Below are 7,765 nucleotides of genomic sequence, written 5' to 3' on the forward strand. Positions count from 1 at the left end.
GCTCCGAAGCGCATAGTTCGACCTCCTAATGTTTCATTTTAAACTAGGTTTTTTCTCTTTTCTCCCCCTTTTTTATTTTTTCCTTTTCCTCTTACATATGTTCAGATCGACCGCATTATTGGGTGTACACATCTTTAAATGTATACACCCCAACATACATGGGGGCTTCTTTTAAGGAAGCATTTTATTGAAAAGCTTACAAGCTTATTTTGTCCATAATAGTTGTTGGTTCTGCCATTTTATGCACCTCTATGACTTAAGTTTTTGCCAAGGCGGGTTGCCTTGGTCCTGTGTTTATACCCTACGTTCCCGATTGTTCGGCTAGGGTGTAAAGGGAGCACCTCTGTGATGGTTACAACTGGGTTATCCGGACATGTACCTCAGACGGGTGAAGCCGAAAGCTAGTGTTCATATGGGAATAATTGGTCGGCACATATACAGCAGGCTGTTTCTGGAAAAAACTATGAAATTGGCTGCCTGTACTTCAGATACGAGCCTAGCCCAAGGAAAGGAACCCCTAATGAAACTATTTTTCTTGGAAGATGTTTCTTACGTTAAAAAAGTAATATAACATAACTCCCCGACTATTTTTGTCTGTTCGAGCAATATGACCGGATTGCCTGGTTTCCAAATATACTAAAACGTTTCTTAGTTAGACGTGATATCTGGAAACACTCAAACTTCTTGGTCCGGAGGTGGAAGCCAAAGGTTTGCGATGACAAAAAATTTATAAGTTCGGCAGGAGATAAGTTCGGTCATAAAGTACATTGTTACATAGAATCGAATGCCTACTCTCTTTCTACGCCATCTAGTAGAGTATCTAATTTACAATCTTGTTACAAAAATTTCGCCGCTATAATTACTTGGTCGTATACCAAGCTTATAGGAATTTCCTTCCCGTCAGGTCCTTGCGGTCCAACTCGGGCCATATGGTTCGGATCAAGTCCGGTATAGCGTGTCTTCACTATGGCCCATGCCTCTCAAGCACCTTCACGACATGCGGACGTCTTCCACAGCTCGAAGCGACGCCGAGCACCTTTGAACAGATATGCCAACCCCTCCATACTTTTTGGAGGAACGTCGGAGGGCCATAAGGCTTTGGCCATATTCTTCATGGCCTTCCGGGCACGCTCGTGCACCTTTGCCAGCTCCTTTAGAACGTTGCTTTGCAGTCCAGACACTTCCTCCTCGAGACGGCTGGTCAACATATCTGTATCAATCGAACTATAACATTCCGCATTATATGATTATATCAATAACCGGGACGGTTCACAAGTCATACCTAATATGTCGCCCTTCAGCTTCTGGTTTTTCCTGTTGTGCCTCCAAGAGTTGAGCCTTTAAGTTCTATATCTCTTCGGCCTGCTTCTTCCCTTCTTCTTCTAGTTTTTTATCTTTGCCAAAATACATTGGGGCACCCTTCATTTCTTCAAACTCGGAGACAACGACATTTAGCTGTGTTCGGCTTGTCTCGAGCTCCTGGGACAATGCACTATTCTTCTCCTTGAGAACCCGCAGTCATAAACGATCCTCAAATCGTTTTTTTCTACCGCTTTAAGTCTCGAGGGCTACTACTATCTATCTATTACAATTCTTTACCTTCATATCCTTTGAGAATAGGCGAGCAACTCCTGTGAGTCCATCCCGGGCAGCTCGGATATATGCACCTACAGTGCTTAGGGCGGTAAACTCCAGCTCCGTTAAGGCAGGGGCGCACAAGGCTTCTTTCAAGTGACGATGATTCATCGCACTCTCAACTTTGGAGTTAGTGACGGACATCTCATCCGGCTCTCCGTGAGGCGAATGAGTGTGTGCCGCACCAGCATGCGCCCCCGTCCTGGTTGATGTCTCCGGCGCCGGATTGACCGCGGCTCGACTAGCTGGGATCTTGTTCACGGTTCGCCGTATACCCCTCCTGCGATGATAGAAGGAGGATGCAAATGATAATTCGGCTTCATGCCCAAATATGAAATAGGAGGAATATACCTTTTTGGTGATGGAGCAAGCTCAGTGGTGATTCCGGCTTCCTTTCATTTTGCATGACCCTTCCGCAAAGGTGCTGACCTTCTCTTGGTCGCTCGTCCTTGGGTACGGCTCGCTGAGCGCCTATCATGCGAAACATGGTTCAATGCGGAGGATAAGAAATGAGCAGGAGTATCTCTCTTCCCTAGTAATACAATTTCCGAATACTTACCTTCACGAAAGGATAGCGGTCGGGGTAATCATCCACAACGGCTACTTCCGAGCCGTCAAGGCTCGCCTGATAGCAGACTCCATCTTCAAACTCTACAAATATGCCCGGATCTTCATGGAATCCGGGGTCTTCATTGCGATCGTGATCCTCTGGCTGGGGGGCAGGGCAGTTAATGTTCTCGATCATTTGCCTCCACGACTATTTAAAAAGCAACCAGAGAATTCAGTTAATGCGTCTCAATGAGTGAAAAAGTACTGAACGGTTAAAACTTACCCATTCAATGGGATTGTACATGGAGAAGCCCTCTCGACAATTTAAACGGATGAAGTCTTCTTCTTCTCCTCTATAAAGGTCGGTCAGCATGGCAGCCAATGTGGCTTGGCTATCCAGACCCTTTTGCCTGTAGCGGGATGCGTCGTGCTCCCCATTGTAGTTCCGTAAGGGGGTCACCTTGGATTGAAGTGGCTGGATGCATCACTTTATCGCAATGGCCATAACTTCAACTATGGAGAGTCCGGAATGGGTAAGTAACCTGACCTTGTTTACCAATCTCATTACTTCCGCACTGTCTTCTTGATTAGGGGACTTGGGATGTCAGCTATATAGCTTCTTCAAGGGGGCGCTGGAGAATTCTGGCAGTCCGCGCCGAACAAGGTCTGGAAGAGGAACATCCTCGATATAGAACCATTCCTAAGACCATTCGTTGGATCCCCTCTTCGGAGTCCCAACTGGGTAGCTAGATCCAGCTATGCGCCATACTTTGGCGCCGCCCACTTTAAAAATAGACCCACCGCCCTGATGGCGGGGGACGAGGCAGAAGAACTTTTTCCATAGTTCAAAGTGAGCCTCGCAGCCCAAAAATAATTCGCAAAGAGCGACGAAACCAGAGATATGTAAAGTAGAACCTGGTGTGAGGTTGTGCAGTTGGATCCCGTAGTGTTCCAATAGGCCCCTAAGGAAGGGGTGGATTGGGAATCCCACGCTCCTCAAGAGAATGAGATGAAGCACACCTCTCCCCTTAGCTGGGATTGGGGAAGTGAAAGCACAAGTGCTCCCTAGGTGGTTTTGGTAATTAATGTCAACATATCTCTTGTTGGACTAACACTTTTATCTAGTATGTTTCAGATAAGTTCAACAATGGAGTGGCATGGACTAAAGGATGTGGGAACTCCTTCAAGATGCCAAGGACAAAGGATTGGCTAAAGCTTCAAGCTCAAGACTCTTCATTTTACATTTTAGTGATCCAAGATCACATTGAGTCTATAGGAAAAGCCAATACTATCAAGAAGGGATGAGGTGTTGCTTAATGAGTTTCTTGCTCCACAGTGCTTAGTGATATGCTCCAAAACCCTCAACTACTTTCCCACTTCCACACATATGACCTAAACCTAAAGCCAAAATTGGTCACACCGATTCTTTCTATCTGGCGCCACCGAGTTCAAATGTCATAGCCACTGCCACAAACCCTAGGCAAATCGGTCTCACCGATAGGGATCTCGGTCTCATCGAGATGGGATTGTAATCTCTCTGTGTATGTCCATTATCAAAATCGGTCTCACCGAGTTTGTGTAATCGGTACTACCAAGATTACAATGCAAACTCTTTGGTTAACTTATTACCAAAATCGGTCCCACCGAGTTTGAGTAATCGGTCCCACCGAGTTTGCCTGACCAACTCTCTGGTTAGCTAATTACCAAAATCGGTCTCACCGAGTTTGTGTAATCGGTCTCACCGAGATTACGTTATGCCCTAACCCTAACCATATTGGTCCTACCGAGTTGCATTCCGGTCCCATCGAAAATCCTAATGGTCACTAGGTTTACTAAATCGGTCTGACCGAGTTTGTTGATTCGGTCCCACCGAGATTGGTAAATTGTGTGTAACGGTTAGATTTTGTGTGGAGGCTATATATACCCCTCCACCTCCTCTTCATTCATGGAGAGATCCATCAGAACAAACCTACACTTCCAACTTACCAGTTCTGAGAGAGAACTACCTACTCATGTGTTGAGGCCAAGATATTCCATTCCTACCATTTGAATCTTGATCTCTAGCCTTCCCCAAGTTTCTTTCCACTCAAATCTTCTTTCCACCAGATCCAAATCCTATGAGAGAGAGTTGAGTGTTGGGGAGACTATCATTTGAAGCACAAGAGCAAGGAGTTCATCATCAACGCACCATTTGTTACTTCTTGGAGAGTGGTGTCTCCTAGATTGGCGAGGTGTCACTTGGAAGCCTCCGACAAGATTGTGGAGTTGAACCAAGGAGTTTGTAAGGGCAAGGAGATCGCCTACTTCGTGAAGATCTATCGCTAGTGAGGCAAGTCCTTCGTGGGCGACGGCCATGGTGGGATAGACAAGGTTGCTTCTTCGTGGACCCTTCGTGGGTGGAGCCCTCCGTGGACTCGCGCAGCCGTTACCCTTCGTGGGTTGAAGTCTCCATCAATGTGGATGTACGATAGCACCACCTATCGAAACCACGCCAAAAACATCCGTGTCTCCAATTGTGTTTGAATCCTCCAAAACCCCTCCCTTTACATTCTTGCAAGTTGCATGCTTTAATTTCCGCTGCTCAGATACTCTTTGCATGCTTGCTTGCTATATGTTGTGAATGTTAAACTTGTGCCTAAACTCCACTTAAACTTAAAGAAGCTAAAAACTGCAACTTTGGTACTTAGTGTCTAATCACCCCCCCTCTAGACACCTCTTCTCAAGGTCCTACAGGAAGCTCTCTGCCAATGCGTCAACGCCCATAGAAGTTAACCCTGCCCGTACGGAGACTAGATCCGAGGGAGGGAGATATCCTTGCATCTGGAGTCGACTGAGCTGGAGATGGGATGCGGAGAAACTCTGTCAATCCCCCTCTTGAGGGCCATGAGGACGCGAGGAGGAGCCAGGGACACTAGCCATGGTCTGAATTTTTCCGTGGCTTGCTCTGTTGCTCTTGGAGTGGTGTGAGATGGCGTTTTGAAGATCTAACCTCGTTATATAGGCGCAGCCTATGTCTGTCAGAAATATTAAAATACAGGGGTAATGGATCATTCGCATTCACTCAGACGCATGAAAATCGAGGTGATGACAACGAGGAATCATAAAGACTATACACGGAAACCGATGCCGGACTATCATCAATCCAGAATATGATGGAGAACTCGCCTTGCAAAGCTGAAGACTTGCGTCCGCACACTACATCGTCATTGAAGGCAAGTTCGGGGGCTACTGACGGAGTCCTGGATTCAGGGGTCCTCAGGTGTCCGACGTAGGAGTATGGCCCGGGTTGGATCGACCGTATAAGATCAAGCTGAGGATTATCCATCGGGTCCGGATGGGACTTCTCAATACGTGGACGGCAAGAATAGAGTCTGGAAGCTTCCTTCCCTGATAAATCGACCTTGTACAAACCCTAGACCCCTCCGGTGTGTATATAAACTGGAGGAGTTAGTCCGTAGAGGCTATCTTCTTCACCATCATTGGAATCCTCATAGGCTAGACATCTAGGGTTAGTCATTACGATCTCGAGGTAGATCAACTCTTGTAATCTTCATACTCGCCAAATATAATCAAGTAGGAGTAGGGTTTTACCTCCCTTAAGAGGGCCCGAACCTGGGTAAACACTGTGTCCATGGCTTCCTATTACCATCGATCCTTAGACGCATAACTTGGGCCCCCCTACCCGAGATCTGCCGGTTTTGACACCGACAATGGGGAACCGCTAGTGTGCCCCCAAACTCTGAGCGTCGGACATTGTAGCTTGCTACCTCTTGAGCATGTGTTGGTTTTTCCTTTGAAGAGGAAAGGGTGATGCAGCAAAGTAGCGTAAGTATTTCCCTCAGTTTTTGAGAACCAAGGTATCAATCCAGTAGGAGGCTCCTCAAAAGTCCCACGCACCTACACAAACAAACAAGAACCTCGCAACCAACGCGATAAAGGGGTTGTCAATCCCTTCACGGAAACTTGCAAAAGTGAGATCTGATAGAGATAATAAGATAAGATAAATATTTTTGGTAATTTTATGATATAGATTGGAAAGTAAAAGATGCAAAACTAAAAGTAGATGGAAAACTTATATAATAAAAGATAGACCCGGGGGCCATACATTTCACTAGTGGCTTCTCTCAAGATAGCATAAGTATTACGATGGGTGAACAAATTACTATCGAGCAATTGATAGAAAAATGCATAGTTATGAGATTATCTAGGCATGATCATGTATATAGGCATCACGTCCGCAACAAGTAGATCGAAACGATTCTTTGCATCTACTACTATTACTCCACACGTCGGCCTACTCCTGCCTGCATCTAGAGTATTAAGTTCAAGAAGAACAGAGTAATGCATTAAGAAAGATGACATGATGTAGAGGGATAAACTCATGCAATATGATATAAACCCCATCTTTTTATCCTTGACGGCAACAATACAATACGTGCCTTGCTGCCCCTGCTGTCACTGGGAAAGGACACCGCAAGATTGAACCCAAAGCTAAGTACTTCTCCCATTGCAAGAAAGATCAATCTAGTAGGCCAAACCAAACTGATAATTCAAAGAGACTTGCAAAGATAACCAATCACACATAAAAGAATTTAGAGAAGATTCAATTATTTCTCATAGATAAACTTGATCATAAACCCACAATTCATCGGATCTCGACAAACACACCGCAAAAAGAGTTACATCGAATAGATCTCCAAGAAGATCGAGGAGAACTTTGTATTGAGATTCAAAGAGAGAGAAGAAGCCATCTAGCTAATAACTATGGACCCGAAGGTCTGTGATAAACTACTCACAACTCATCGAAGAGGCCTTGGAGATGATGTAGAGGCCCTCCGTGGTCGATTCCCCCTCTGGCGGAGCGCCGGTGAAGGCTCCAAGATGGGATATCGCGGATACAGAAGGTTGCGGCGGTGGAATTAGGTTTTTGTGGTGCTCCTGGATGTTTCCAGGGCACGGGAGTATATATAGGCGAAGGAAGTACGTCAGTGGAGCAACGAGGGGCCCATGAGGGAGGGGGTCGCGCCGGGCACCTGCGTGGCCGCCTCGTTCTTTGCTTGACGTCCACTCCAAGTCTTCTGGTTTGCATTTGTTCCAAAAAGATCGCTCCCGAAGGTTTCACCCCGTTTGGACTCCATTTGATATTCCTTTTCTTCGAAACATTGAAATAGGAAAAAGAAACAACAATTCAGGCTGGGTCTCCGGTCAGTAGGTTAGTCCCAAAAATGATATAAAAGTGTAAAGTAAAGCCCATAAACATCCAAAATAGGTAATATAATAGCATGGAACAATAAATAATTATAGATACGTTGGAGACGTATCATAGCTGGCGCCAAGGAGTTATTCATGTGGTGGTCGTCGCCGTCGACAATAATCATGCATAACGTGGAAAACAATATGTGACCCTTCATGGTTTTGCTTATTGTGCTTTTAGTCTTTGTCAGTTACTTACTTATTTTCTTTTCAAAATAGAGTCAAAAGATTTGTCTCTTCCATTAGTTAAGCAGAAAAGAATTACCTGGCTAATTAATGGAAATCCAGGCTAAAACCATCACAATTTCTTGAGTAGCGCATACAAGAT

Source organism: Triticum dicoccoides, chromosome 4B, assembly GCF_002162155.2.
Source record: "Triticum dicoccoides isolate Atlit2015 ecotype Zavitan chromosome 4B, WEW_v2.0, whole genome shotgun sequence".
NCBI lineage: Eukaryota > Viridiplantae > Streptophyta > Magnoliopsida > Poales > Poaceae > Triticum > Triticum dicoccoides.